The sequence below is a fragment of the Cibotium barometz genome, chromosome 6, assembly GCF_041138505.1.
Source record: "Cibotium barometz isolate CiBa-2024 chromosome 6, ASM4113850v1, whole genome shotgun sequence".
NCBI classification, from domain to species: domain Eukaryota; kingdom Viridiplantae; phylum Streptophyta; class Polypodiopsida; order Cyatheales; family Cibotiaceae; genus Cibotium; species Cibotium barometz.
Genome location: NC_141051.1, coordinates 40625293 through 40640486, shown reverse-complemented (window position 1 = coordinate 40640486; position 15194 = coordinate 40625293).

The following is a 15194-nucleotide window of genomic DNA, read 5'->3' as shown; positions in this document are numbered from 1 at the left end:
TAAAAGCATGCATAAGAGTAAAATGATTAGAGAAGAGGATGAGAAAGACTCATGACATTGCTAATGATTCAATGAAGAGATTTACCTCATACAATGATGTAGATGGGGTGAGAGAAGAGTCTTCACCTCTATGGAGAAGAGGGAGAGTAGGTCTCTCAAAGGAGCTCTTGCATGAACTAAGCCCAATGTGTGTAAAGCTCTCAAATGAGCCACCTTTTATACAAAAATTCTAGGACTCCCATAAGTCCCCATGTGGGATTATTATCAAACCCTCTCCCACATTCATCTACAAAGTGGAACTCTTTTCAAGAGCCCTAAGTATTGTTTTTGTTGCATCCTGGTATTGGTATTGATCCTCATTTGCAAGCAACACTCCCCCCTTCCTATTTTGCGCACGTCCTCGAGCGCGGTAGTAGCAAGAGCTGCAACAAAAACAATTGATACGAGTAAAGTCCTTTATTGATAAAAAGAAAAGAAAAGCAAAATCAGCAATAATAATTACACACGTGAGCATACAAGTGCATGGCTGATTAAAGTTTTAATGAGTACTAAAAGAGGTGAGTAAAGACTAGTCAAAGTGAGACTTAGGTAGTAGATAATGCTATGCAAAGGCAAGTGTCTTTGTACACCTCCGGTTATGACCGCAGTCTCAATGTCCTATCAGTATGTAAGTTACTCCTAAGTGGCAACCCTACTCCTAAGTATGAGCAAAGGTGATTGGAGCTCTCTCTTGTTGTTTTTTTTTTTTTTTTTGATATGTGTGTAGAAGGTGATAAAGATTAAGGTTTTATCCCCATGAGACCCAAGCAATGGCCAAGAGACCTCCGCCAAGAGAATCTAAAGACCGCTAAGTATCTCAAGGGCGACAGACCCTTTTTCTTTCTTTTATGACCTAAGGAGTACCCCTTGAAGATGAGGGCATCGGTTTCGAGGGCCCATAGTGTACCCCCGAATCCTACCAACATCTATCAAGGCGATAGATTCCTCAAAGGTCCTCTATTGAAGCTTCTAGACATCAGTGTTCACCCCATGGAAACCAAGGCATCGGCCCCAAGGTGCTGAGACACCCCCAGGTCCTACCAAGCACTTCGCATGGCGGTAGACACTTCATGTCGCAATTCACCTTGTATATATATTTTTGTAGGGTATATTTTCATAAATTTTTATTACTCGTAGCACCTAGCTCATATCTAAGAGATAACTACCACTAGGGATAACTAATATACCTTGAAGACATAAGTACTTGGCATACTCCCTTGGTATATATCCTACACTGTCTTGGGATAGAAATATCTCTTACTAAGTTTTCTAAGACTCTAGAATGTACTCACCACCTTTTAACTACTAATCAAAACTCAAACCAGCCAACATTGTGTACATGCAAACCATATATTCGAAAGATAAGAGCACATAAAGAAATAAAGATTAAGATTTGCATACACCTGATGTAGTGCCCTGTTGATGTTGTTCGTTTGCCTTGATTAATTGCTGATTTTGTGCAGATTGCTCCTCCTTGATCTTTGTAAGCATAGCATATCTCCCCCCTTCCTAATTTGTGTGCACAATAGGTGGACTGTAGGGGCGTATCGGATGCTCTTCTTAAGCTGAGATCTCTGCACAAAGTTTTATTAACAAACAAAAGAAAAAACAAAAGAATAAAATTTATTAGTGGTGCCAATCACCAAATATAGCCGAGGGAAAAAACCCAATGGGAGAAAAGTGCCCTGGCTTGTCGTTCTTATTGTGGAGTTACTGAGTTCACTCTTGCGCTGATGGTGGGTCCGTGTCCTCGTCTGCTGGAAAGATGGTATCAATTTCCTCCGGATGCAGAGACAACCCCTCACAAAAACCGGCCTCTGGAGAAGGTGGTAGAGGAAGGAGTGCTTCCTCACTGAAATATGGCATTGGTTCTATGGGAAGGTTAGTCAGACAGTTTTGATTTTGGAACTGTGCAATGTAAGTACTCATATTGATCCAATATTGACATGTGGAGGGTTGGGGAAGGAGGGCTTGCAAGATTGGTAGTTGCATGTCATTCAAGCTTGTATCCCTCCATTGTTGTGCTTGTACCTCCTCAGGTAATCTTCGTTGATTTGGTCCCCTTTCTGGTATTCTCACATTAAGAAGATTATGGCGTTGGGGAGTAATTCCCACAATTTGCTTCATTAAGGCCGTGCCATATCGTCTAAAATAAGAGCGGCATATCCAACAAATATGTGAAGCTTCACTTAATACTAGCCGTGCACACTCTTGACAATGTGGAAATGGGTGATGCTGTTGATAGAATAACGTAACAAAGTGATGCCCACAGCAATTTTCACCTAAGGGAGCGTAGAAATACCTAGAATGTGTTTGAAACGGAGGAGCACTATAACCCCCGCGATGATCAAGTCGAGTACTATCGGGGTCAAGGCATGGTGGACATGTATCACGCCAAATATCCATCAGGAGTTATCTGGACGTAGAATAAAGAAATTTAGAACACTCATATCCATCATGACAATTCCAATCAAAAACAAGATTATCAAAAAGAACACATCTCCTAAAGGCATAAGGAACTACATTATTCAAACATTGTTTTACCAAAGAGCTTTAATTGTAGCGTTAATGCCTTATTTTTAGCTTTTGGTATATCCTTTTTAAGAGGTGGAGACTTTAGCAATTGTCTTGGAATTTGAGCAAGATAAGAGGATTTAGGCATTGAAGTACCAGAATCTATGCTCAAATAAGACTCATTTGGACTTGTCGTAGGTACACCAGTTGTTGGTTGAATTGTGAAACAAGGAGAAATAGGGGCAACAGGTGTTTCAATACATGTTTTAGGAAGATCAACACAAGTAGATTTGTAGGTGCTATCACAGCCACCTTTCCTTTCTTGGGGAATTTGTGTTGATTTCTTTTGCACCCACTGATATGGGCAATCAGGGGTGACTCTTGGAATCTTTTTGAAACACTCTTTTACCTTTAGCAATCTATGGCATTTTGGAAGCCAAATTGATGTTGCACCCTCATAATAACCTTGTGCTTTAAGAACATGTTTGGGGACCCATCGAGTAACAATCCGAGATTTAGGTTTGGAAATCATGTGCTTCTTAAGAGGCTTAGCAACTGGAATAGATGGTACAAGTTTGTACGCATCTTTGGGTAGCCACATTGATGAATCCTTCTTGCCTGGCCTTCTTTGAGCAGCAACTAGAGTAGTTGGAACATGCCAGCCATGGCCCTCACTTGAGTACTCATCAATTATCCACATCATTTGTTTTGGTGCTTCAAGAGCAGATGGATTGGGTAAGGTAGAAACATTACCTTTTGGACACGATAAAGCACGTGGTGTAGCAGATCCCAAGATGCAATCAGAATCAATTTGCAACTTGTATTGTCTATTCTTCCAATCCAATGAGCAATTGGTCGCACTTAACCACGATCTACCGAGAACAGCCTCTACTACTGCCTTGGACTTACGTGCCACATAAAAGGACACTGACATCTGGTGATCCTGAATGGTCATCATAATGACACATTTTCCCTCTATAGGGTTATCTTCACCTGAGAAGCTTCGTAGGTCCACAGGAGTGTGTACAAGTGTGGGTTGACCCAAGGCTATCCATGTGTCAAACGATAGAACATTATAGTCTGCACCAGAGTCAATTAAGGCAGAGACAAAGTAGGTAGTCTCATGAAGATGAAGGCATACTTGAATATTGAATGGATCGACATATGGCTCATCAGTAGCCAACTGTATGGCCAACACAGAAGCTTTGCGACGCTCCTTGGCTTTTGCAACTCTAGCTTTAGCCTCCTCTTGAGCCTGACGTTTAAGTAGGTCAAGTGCTTTTTTCCGTGTTTGTGCAGCATGCATCTGTTGAAGCATGGCTTCAGTTAATGGTTCATTGTATTTTTTGAGACGACTTCCATTAATGAAGTTAGGCATTTGCTCACCTTCTAGTGTCTCCAGACGCACCGCACCACTTGGAGTAAGCTCATTAATCACAAACGGTCCTAGGCCACGTTTCTTGAGCTTTCTCTTATGCTTCTTAAGTGTATATAAGAGCACCAGGTCTCCTTTTTTGAATCGGCCAGTTGTTACATTTCTATCATACCATTGTTTTTGTCTCCTCTTCTCAGCATACATCCCCATTACCGCCAATAAGCGGGTCTCATCAAGCTTTTCCAATTCGTCAACACGTTGTGAAAGCTCATGACCAGTCCAATCCAATTGTTTAGCTACTCGTAGAGTAGGTACAAGAAATTCAATGGGAAGAATTGCATCTAACCCAAAAGCAAGTTCAAATGGGGTTGTGCCCACGGATGTTTTATAGGCTGTCCTATATGCCCAGAGAACTGAGTGCAACTTTTGCTCCCAATCAGTCCTATGTCCCTCAACAATCTTTGTGAGTGCTGTGCAGAGAATCTTGTTAGTACTCTCGGCTTGTCCATTGGTCTGGGGATGATAGGGTGCAGAACGCTTGTGAATTACCATAAATTCTTGAAGCAAAAATTCTATGACTTCATTTACAAAGTGTACACCTTGATCACTAACGATCTCAATAGGTAAGCCATAGCGTGTAAACACGTACTCATACAAGAACTTGGCCGTGGTTCTGGCATCATTTTTGACCGTTGCCTTTGCCTCTACCCATTTGGTCAAATAGTCGGTTGCGACTATAATATATTCTGCATGCGTGTTACGAGCTGGAGGTTTAATGGGACCGACAAAATCAATACCCCATTTTGCAAAAGCACGAGTGCTTAGCATAGGCCGCAATGGCATATTGTCCTTTGTGATGGGAGGTTTGGTCCTTTGACAGTCGTCACAACGTTTCACATATTCTTCGGCATCCATTTGTAAGGTTGGCCACCAAAGCCCAGACCACCTAATCAACTTTGCTGTGGTATTGCCAGAAAAGTGTCCACCCCCAACACCTGCATGTGCATGAGTTAAGATTTTCAGATAGTCAGCTTCACATACACACATGCGTAAGTTGCCATCCTTGCCCCTCTTGTAGAGTTGGCCTTCTATCAGCATATAATTTGCCGCTTCAATTTTAATAGCATGCTTTCGATGTTTAGGAATTTTTGGATCCAAATGACCATGCTTAAGATAGTCCACAATATACTTACTCCAACTTGGTGTAGTTGAAATTTGGAATAATGTGACATTATGAATTGGCTTCTGAATTTTACATGAAGCACAGTTACGAACAAATGTCTCAGCATCTGCATGCATGGTAGGCCACCATTGCCCATCCTGAGAGATACGTCGCACACAAGTAGTAGCTGATGCATGGGTCCCATCAATACCTGCATGTGCCCATTCCAAGATCTCCTCATATTGGTCGGGGTTAGGTATAAGCCTCAACACTCCATCATTACCCTGACGATATAATCTTCCGGAAATTAACTTGAATGGTCGCCATAGGTCCACATTAGGACCTGCTAGTTGTATCTGCCCACCAGTCAAAATTTCTAAAATGGACTCAGACCATCTAGGAGCTGTCTCAACCAGAAAAAGTGTTGAATCTAACATATCATCATCCACACCCACAGGAGCTTCTCCAGAGGTGATTCGAGACAAGTGATCTGCCCTTAGATGAGTTGTTCCTTTCCGAACTGCAACTTCAAAATCAAACTCAAGAAGGATGATAAACCACCTTACTATCCTTCCAGTTGCACATGGCTTATTCACCAAATATAGCAATGCTTGATGGTCCACAAAAAATATGAATTTGTTTGCCAAAAGGTAATGGCGAAACTTTTTCACTGCATATATCATGGATAATCCTTCTCTTTCTGTTGTGGTGTAATTCTTCTCAGCATTGTTCAACTGTCGACTAGCATATGAGATTGGGAAATCCTTATTGTGTTCTCCCGACTGAGCCAAAATACATCCAATTGCAAAGTTGGAAGCATCAATATGGACATGAAAGATTTGGTTCCAATCTGGTGCCCGTAAGATGGGTGCAGTCACTAATGCTTGCTTCAACTTTTTAAAGGATTCCTCACACTCATCAGTCCAATTAAACTTTACAAGAAGAGCATATAATGGTCTGGCTAGGACAGCATACATGTAGATGAATCTACGGTAATAGCCACAATGTCCCATGAATGTTTGTACCCCTTTAGGGTTGATAGGCCGAGGTAATGAGACAATGACATCAATTTTATCCATATCTGTTGAAATCCCATTGCGAGAAACAATATGGCCCAAAATTTTCCCTTGTCTTACCATAAATTTGCACTTGTCAGGATTCAAGCATATACGATAAAGTTGACACTTTTGGAACACAAGTCTCAGGTGTTCTATATGATCATCATGCTCTTGTGAGTGAACACATAAATCATCCATGAAAATCTCAAGAAATTGTCGAAGGTACTCCTTGAATACATGACTCATTAACCGCTGAAAAGTTGCTGGTGCATTTGTTAGACCAAATGGCATAACACGATAAGCAAAGATGCCATCCTCAGTAGCAAAGGCTGTCTTGTGTTGATCCCTTGGATCAATTGACACTTGATTGTACCCGGAGAATCCATCCAAGAAACTATATGCCTTTTTCCCTGCAACTCGTTCCAGAACATGATCCGTGATTGGAAGTGGGTAATGATCACGCACAGTAGCTGCATTTACCTTCTTGAGGTTTACACATACTCGAAGTTTCCCATTTTTCTTGGGCACCACTACAATAGGGGAGACCCACTCAGTGTGTTCAATCTCATAGATAAATTCTGCCTCTAAGAGCTTGTCTATTTCCTCCTTTATCTTCCGTGCAAAATTTTCATTGTAAGTATAAGGACGTTGCTTGGAGGGTTTTGCATCCTCTCGCAATGGAATGGTATGCTGACATATGCTTGGATCAACTCCTTTGAGGTCTTTATAACTCCAAGCAAAAACATCACGATACTCCTTTATGGTTTGTATTAATAACTTCTCCTCATCTAAGGACAAGTCTGTGGCAATCCAAACATAGCGAGGCTCTTCTCCTGGCTTAGCAATATCCACCTTTTTTGCATCTTCAGGACCATCGTATGAAATCCCTGGCATGCTTGGTTTTTGTCTCATGGGCTGTTGAAGAACAATCTTCCGATCTTGAAGAGTGTACTGTGTGAAATTGGGAGGAACATTTAGACCTTGTTCTTGTTCACTTACGGTCTCCGCTCATGGAAGACCATGCGGTTTTGAGTTCTCCTTTGCCATCTTGCATCGGATTTTTAACCGTTATCTTTGCACTTCCCACACTCTTTTTTGAATCGGTGTTAGACTTGAGTTTTGGTTTTTGTTTCTTCGTTATTTTACGATTTTTGCTAACAGTTGTTAGCTTTTCTCTTGCTTGGAATCCCTCTGATCGTTTAACTTGGTCTTTGATACTATCTTGTGCTTGGACATAGTATAGATATCCGTTCTTTCCTGAGAAGTGAGGTGGTGGTCGAGAGTTTTCACTCTTAGACTCCTCCTTTTCTTTTTGTAGTCCCTCACGTTGTTCCCGCTCATCTTGTCTACTGATTCTCTTATGGCTCTTACAACATTTACGTTTAGGTCGGCTTTGAGGGATTTCTACCTGAATCTCCCTTCCTCTCAAGAGTAGGCGTGCCTTTCCTAACTCTTTCTCAGGGGTTGTATCTTCATTATCGAAATCAGATCCCCAGCCATCTTCCTTATCAGCATCATTAGCCGATTCGAGTGTCAAGTCCTCTACTGAGACTTCCTCGACATGCATAGCTGTTGTGGATGTATCCCTATAGTACCAATCATCCAGAAGGGCACGTGGTTGTACCATTCTTATAGGAATAATATCATATCCATCAGAGTCACAGAATTGAATTGGCTTTGGTAAAGCACATGTCGATAATGTTGCAAGGACATGACTCCATTCTAATGGATCAATTAAATGCTCAGGGAAGGGTTGTGGAATGTATGCCTCGTCAGATACACTTCGATTACCCTTAAGTCTCTCAGTGTTGAAATCCCTACAGGAGGCTCCACACATCCATAGATCTTCTCGCCCATCTGACAATGTAACTCTTGAGCCCTCAGATGAAGCAGAATCAAACTCATCTATTGGAGACCTTGTTACATCACGATACGAGTGATTCCTTAGGTTGACCCTTGTGATGACAGAATCATGTCTGAGGTACAAGTAGTTGTATCCCCAATCTTGAATCATTTGAAATTGTCGCATGAATGGTCTACCCAATATCACTTCATAGTTTGGATGCTTTCCAAAATCCACCACTGCAAAGGTATGCTCATATTCAATCCCACATGTGGTGACCAATATGTTCTCGAGCAGCCCAAGGGGATGTTCTAAGCTTCCATCTGCTAGCTGCAAACGCATCCTGGTACTCCTAATAGCTGGTTTGCCCCATTTCTCCCAAATGGACCTTGTCACAATGCCCACTCCTGCACCACTATCAAGTATTGCAGTTGAAGATACTTTTCGCACTTCCAATGGGAGGGTAGCATTTCCCTGATCGTCTTCACAAAATTTTCCTACTTTGTTGATAGGAACTGGCATTACCTACTTTGTCTCAGGGTGTATAGTACACTCATGGTGACCCTTTTGTAGCAATACCTGCTCTGACAAACATGTGGCAATATCATTCCACAACTCAGGTTTAAGCTTTATCAATTCAAGCAAAGGTAAGGTACAAGCCACTGGTGCTGACAAAATAGCTTGCACCATACTCATATCTTTCTCCTTAGTCAACCTTTTATGCATGGAGGGTATCCTCAAGGTTTGAGAACAGTTCTCATATTCTCCCAGATAGGATGGTAAGGTTTTCATTGTATGCTTACTTCTAGGAGAAACAATTGTTTGACCTTCCTCCTGGATGCTTGGGCGACCAAAATTGTTTTCCGAATCTCTGGTAAAATCCACCTCAGAGAATGGAGGCGAACTAACAGAAGACATGTTCTCATTTATTTTCTCATTTACTGCGGCCCACATGTCATTTGCCATGTCCTCATTAGCATCAATAATTTCATCATTGCATGGGAAGACAAGGCTAGGTGATGGTAGACTTTCTTCTTTCAATGGAGTGTCAATTGGTGTCGATCTTTCACTTTGAGCTTGTGAAATGAACTCACTTTTCATTTCCCTACTTGATGACACTTCTGGTATAGTTTCTAATGTTGGCTTAAGAGAAGTTGGGCCCCGAGGAATAGGTGGTGGTGGTCCCTCAAGTATCGACTGAGCTTCCCTAATGAGTTGCTGATGTACAGCTAGATTGATCTTCTCCTCACGAGGGTTTGGGTATTCTTGAAGCTTCTTGGGTAGCTCTGATAAGGCTGCAATGCGACTTCTATGAGCATCAATGATGGCCTCTAGAGTCTCATTCACTTTATCCACAAAAACAGAACCCCCAGAACTATCCTCAGTCGTACTAGCCTCATTTTGTTTAACACTAGGCTCAGGTTGAGGTTGATGTTCCTCACGCACTTCCTGGGATGTAAAAGTTTTATCCCTTATGTCTTGTTTAGAGGATTCCTGAGAACTAGAAGTGAATGCACTTTTAGTTTGCTTGTTTCGGTTCTTTTTCCTCCTAGTGGTCTTTTTCCTACTAGACTGTAGGGTTTTGTCCACTAGATTTGTCTTTGCGTCCCTAGTTCTAGGTGTCTCATCAGTTTGTAATTCAGCGTTTCGTGTTTTTGATCGAGTCATGACTCTAAGTGGCACGACATCCTCATTCTCAGATGAAGGTGGTGATGGAATTGCCCCTACAAGGTTAAGTGAAACCTTTGGTTGGGAGGTGCCTTCCTCATGTGGTTTCAACAGACAATCCTTCGGGAAATGTTCGACACAACACCCTAGACAATATCTTTCTATTGGTGGAAACTGTTGTGCTGTTGTATTGGATCTAGATGCTTGCCTTGAGCGATGTGGACAATCACGAGCCCAATGGGGTTCTCCACACTCATAACAGGGGCCCATTGGTTTGGCCTCTACTTTCCTTGGCTGCCATTGACCTGAGGGGCCTGGAGTCCTAGGTTGGTAGCCGCCTAGCAACATTAAAGAGTTTTGTTCCCCTGGTTGACTCTCCACCAGTGCTTGGTTTGGGTATGCGGGACTTTCAAAAATATTTTCTTTGGATGAATATGATACATATTCCTCCTCCACATAGCCTGGGTTTACCAAGTCTCTACACACATTTGGATTGTCATAGTCCACAATCCTTATAGGGGCAGTCCCTGGAGCAGGAGGTTGAGCACCAAGAACAGGTCGTGCTTGTTCTTGTGTCATCGGTGGCTTACGTTCAAAATTTGTATATTGTTGATACATTTGTGGAGCCACTCCACCCCTCGGCTGCTCACGTTCGTGTCTCATTCTCGCAATGCGAGTACAATCCTGGGTGGTATGAGTAAAGTTCCAAGCACAGGCTTGGCACCACTTCTTTGTGGGTTGGTTTGTGACTAGAGGAGAAAAGGTATTACAGTCCTCTGTTTTATGGTCACCGCCACATGCTCCACAAAGATGAGGCCCTGTAGGAAGTACACTCCTCACTCTCTGCTGCTGTTGTTGTGGCTGCATGGGTGGACGATAGGTTTGTCCTAATCTTCGTAGTACTAGGTTGGCTATTTGGTCTGGGTTTACTAGTGCGCTAGACCCTGAACTTTGGTCCTCACCCCACTGATTTCTAGGTTTAACCTTAGGGCCAGAACCATCCTGGAACTTGAAGTTATCGGTGAAATCCATAGCATCATGGCAACACTCATTGAAACTTGTATGCTTCTTTGCATAGAGATGTGTATGCAGTGTTGAATTTTTGAGGCCTTTTAAGAAGAGAGAAATTAATCGACTTTGGGCGGGCTTCTCATCTTCTGGGCAACGATTAATGTACTGCTTCATTCTATTTACACAGTCTCTAACACTCTCATTCTCACCTTGTTTGAAAGAGTAGATATGCGCTACTGTGTCATGTTGAATTCCCATCAAGGAAAAAGCAGCAATGAACCTCTCTTCCAAAATTCGTAAAGAAGTTTTGTCAGAAGCCTCTAATGCCTGAAACCAAGCAAGGGCTTTTCCTTCAAGAGTGAGTCCAAACCCTTCTATTTGAGTATGCTTATCAGCAACTTGCTCAGCTCGAACTGCTTGCCTAAAAGCTGCTACATGGTCGTATGGATCTCCCGACCCTTCATATTTCTTTACCAATTTCTGAAGAGTTGATGGCCTTACTTGTCGTGAATACTCATCGTAGGGCCTACGGCCTCTTACCCTTAGTGGGAATTGTTCCTCTCTTTGGAAAGATGGTCCACATGTTTCCAAAATTGGTGTGGGTACCCTATTACCAGCCTCACCAAACCCCTCTAAAGATCTTGTCACCCTCATTTCAGGAGGTGCACTTATAGGAGGCCGAGTTGGCTCCCCTCTCATCCGATTGTCATAGTGGGAAAGATGTTGTGGTGGTGTGACCTGTGGTCGCACATTTGGTGTAGGACGATATCGTGTTGCTAGAGTTGGGCTACTAGCAGTGGTCCACTTAGATGTTGAAGGTCCCTCTCTAGTGAACTCTCGTAGGGGAGGAGCAACAGTTTCTCCAAGAAAGGCTGTCTCTCCTGGTTTGGCTGTATGTGTTGAGAACACTTCCATAAATAAAGGTTGTCCTTTCCACGTGAGTTCCCTAATCTCTTTCCAATCTAACGTTCGATATTCATTGGCCCATTTATCAACTATTCTGTTCATGTGTCCTGCACACTTCTCAACTACCACTACATAAGCTAGAGGAAGATCCAGCTCTGGCGATTTAGTTGTGGCATAATATCCCTCTAACGAGTCCTTATAGACCTCTTGAAGTGGGTCATCCTGTAAGACCTTTGTCACAGGAATTTGTCGTACAAACTCCCATTGGCTTTCAGCCCCCTGATTCTTTTTACACTTGCCTTTCCTATCCTTGTCCAAATTTAGATCTACAAGAAGTAAATCATCTCTGGTGGATGGCTTTGAGGATTGGGCATTGGAAGGTCTAGGCATGTCCGGCTCGATGAGCCAGTCATCTCGAGACTCCCTCCCTCTGGAAAGTTGTGATATGTCTAAAAACTCTGTTTTAGAGAGCTCCCCTAATTTGTCTACCTTTTCTGGATGGTAGGTGACTTCGTAGCGAACACCATCTCCACCCATATACATGTTACCCTGGTCATTGACTAGAGGTGCTCTATCAAGTTCTGAGAATATGTCGGCAATCTTAACAAGGTACCGTTGTTGTGGGTCCCTAAAGATCTCAGCTCCTTGAGCATTTGTGTAGACATATTGGAGTCGCACATTGAATGTTAACCCCATGGTGTCGGCCTCAAATGGATTAAAGGATCTCGAGGGTGTCCTATTTTGGGCTACGGGATGACTAGTTGATGGCCCTAGATTGTCCATGGACAATGAACTATTTGTTCTAGAGGAAAGGGTATCGGATTGAGATTCAGAAAGGGTTTCAGCAATATCTGCCAAGTTTCCTATCGATTGGGTCCCACTTTCCTGAGTAGGCACTCTAGAAGGTGCCCTAGACCCTATGGCAGAATCTATCAGACGTCCTGACCGTAAGTGCATAAGGTCAAATTTTGTTTTGTTTTTTGGGTTTTTATGTGTTTTTTTGTTTTTTTTTTTTGATAAAAATATATATATATATGTATATATATATATATATTTTTCTCTACCTAACCACTAAAGGCAACTAAAAAAGAATATGTATGGTGTAACTCTCTATCCTAATTTTTTTATTTTTTTTATTTTTATTTAATTATGATTTTTTTTAAAATGATTTTATATTTTTATGATTTTTTTACTTTTTTTTTAACACAAAAATTATGAATCACACTAAAAAAAAAAAAATACTAAATATGCACAAAGTTACAAATTTTTTATTTTTATTTTTTTTTAAAATGCAAGTTAAACTAATTATGCAAAAAATTAAAAAAATGAAGAACTACAAAATATGCAAAAAATAATAGACTCTTAAAAATCCAAAAAATTTTCTTTTGTTTGTTTTTTCCTCCTTTCGTTGGTTTTTATTGTTTGTTTGTTTGTTTGTGTGTTTGTTTGTTTTTTTTTTTTAACTAATAAATGTCGTGCCTAATTGTAAAAAATATAAATCTACTAATTATGCATGCAAGTACAAAAAAAATAAAAAAATAAAAAGAAAAAATACAAGCTACTTAAATTATGCAAAATTTTGTACAGAAATTTAAATAATTTACAATGGATTCCAAAAAATAAAAATTATTTTTTCTTCTTTTTCTTTTTTCTTTTTGTTTTTTTTTGTTTTGTTTTGTTTTAAATATATTACAAAAATTTAAAACAATGCAAATTACACTAAATATGCTAAAAATTACAGAAATGAAAAAAAATAAAAATATGCACACACTATGGACTCCTAAAAACAAATAAAAAGATTTTTTTTTTAATTTTAATTTTTTTTTAAATTTTTTTGTTTTTTAATTTTTTTCTTTCTTTCTTCTCTCTATTGTTTTTTTTTTAAGATTTTCCACTATTTTTTTTTCTTTTTTTTTTAAAATCTCTTTTTTCTTTTTTCTTCCTCTTTTCTTTTCTTTTTTAATCTCTTTTTTTTCTTCCTCTTTTCTTTTCTTTTTTAATCTCTTTTTTTTTCCCTCTTTTTTTTTTGCCTTTTTCTTTTTCTTCTTCTTTTAAAAAATAAATTTTTATTTTATGGGTTTTTTTTTCTTTTTTTCTTTTTTTCTTTTTCTTTTTATCTCTTTTTTCTTTTTCCTGTATTTATTATTATTTTTTTTATTTTAAAAAAATAAAAAAACTCGAAAAATTAATAAAAAAAATAAAAAAATAAAAAAATAAAAATTCTGCACCTACCTTATCTTTTTCGGCGCTCCACCGCTCGCTCGCCGCACCGCTCGCGGATTCGATGCTGGCGCACGCGGTTGTCTTCAATGCGCCGTCCTCCTCCTTCAGCTGCCGACGCCGAGCTTCTCTTTAGCTGCCGCCAGCCACTTTGCTCGCTCTTCTTTGCCCACTTAGCAGCCTTAGCTCCTGCAGGTGACGACACCTTTGAACCCGCCTTTGCCAACTCCAGCTGCTTCGATTGTTCCGCAGCCACCGCGTCTTTTTTGCTCGCTCTGCCAACGCTTCCCGCCCGCTGCTGCAGCCAGGTACTGCTAGGCTCTGCTCGCGCTGCTCCCGCCTTTGCCAACTCCCTTGCCGACGGCCGCAGACTACGCTACCACCGCCACCTTCACTCCACGCCCTCCAAAGCCTTAGTTTTCTTTGCTCGTCTGCTTACGTAGCCAGCCGCTCTTCAGTCGCCTGACCCCGCCAGCCGACCTCTCCTTGCCTTCGCACTGCTGCTGGCCGCATTTGGCCACGTCAGCCACGCCCGCCTCTCACCAGGCCACGTCGCCTCTACGGCCGTCTACAACTGCTGCCCGCTTTCGCACAGCTGCTGCCAGTCTCCAAGCTTGCCGACTACGCTACCACTCGCTGGCCTTCTTGCACTCGCCGAAGCCAACGCTTCCCAGCAGCGCCTCCTTTGCTATGCTTTCTTCGCTCGGCCACCTACTCTGCACCTTCAAAGCCTTAGCGTGTATATATATATATATATATATATATATATAGTTTTCTTTGCTGCGCTTGCTTATGCCAACGCCGCCCGGCAGCGCCCAGCCACCTCTCCTCACGCTTGCCAACAGCGGCGGACTCCTACTGTGTGCCTTTTAAAAATATATAACAAAAAATAAAATAAAATTTACAACCTCTCTCTTGTCTTTTCTTAAGCGGACTTTTCACTTGGACGCCTATGAAGCTTGCATAAGCTATGGAAGAGCTTAGCAACACATCTTTTTTATTTTTATTTTTACTACTAATTACATGTTTAGCGAGAAAAGCTTGAAAGCATGAAATGACATAAAACAATGAAGGTAAACATAATGAACGGTACTTGGAAAAAGCAATAAAACATAAAACAATGCGGGAAAAACCTCAACCGCTCAATGGTTTTTTTTTTTTTTCTTATCCTAACCTTATCTACTCACACCGAGATCACACACTCGAACTTAATCTAATCACTCAATGGTTTTGCAACCAAAAGAGGAAATAGTGGTGGTTTCCACACACTCTCAACCGGATTTGAGTCTTTTCCCCGGCAGCGGCGCCAATGGAGAGACGGAAAACCCTCTCTCTTGTAGTAAGAGGAGTACGATCCACACTAAGCTCACTCCAATGGGATTTGCATCCCTTTCGGAG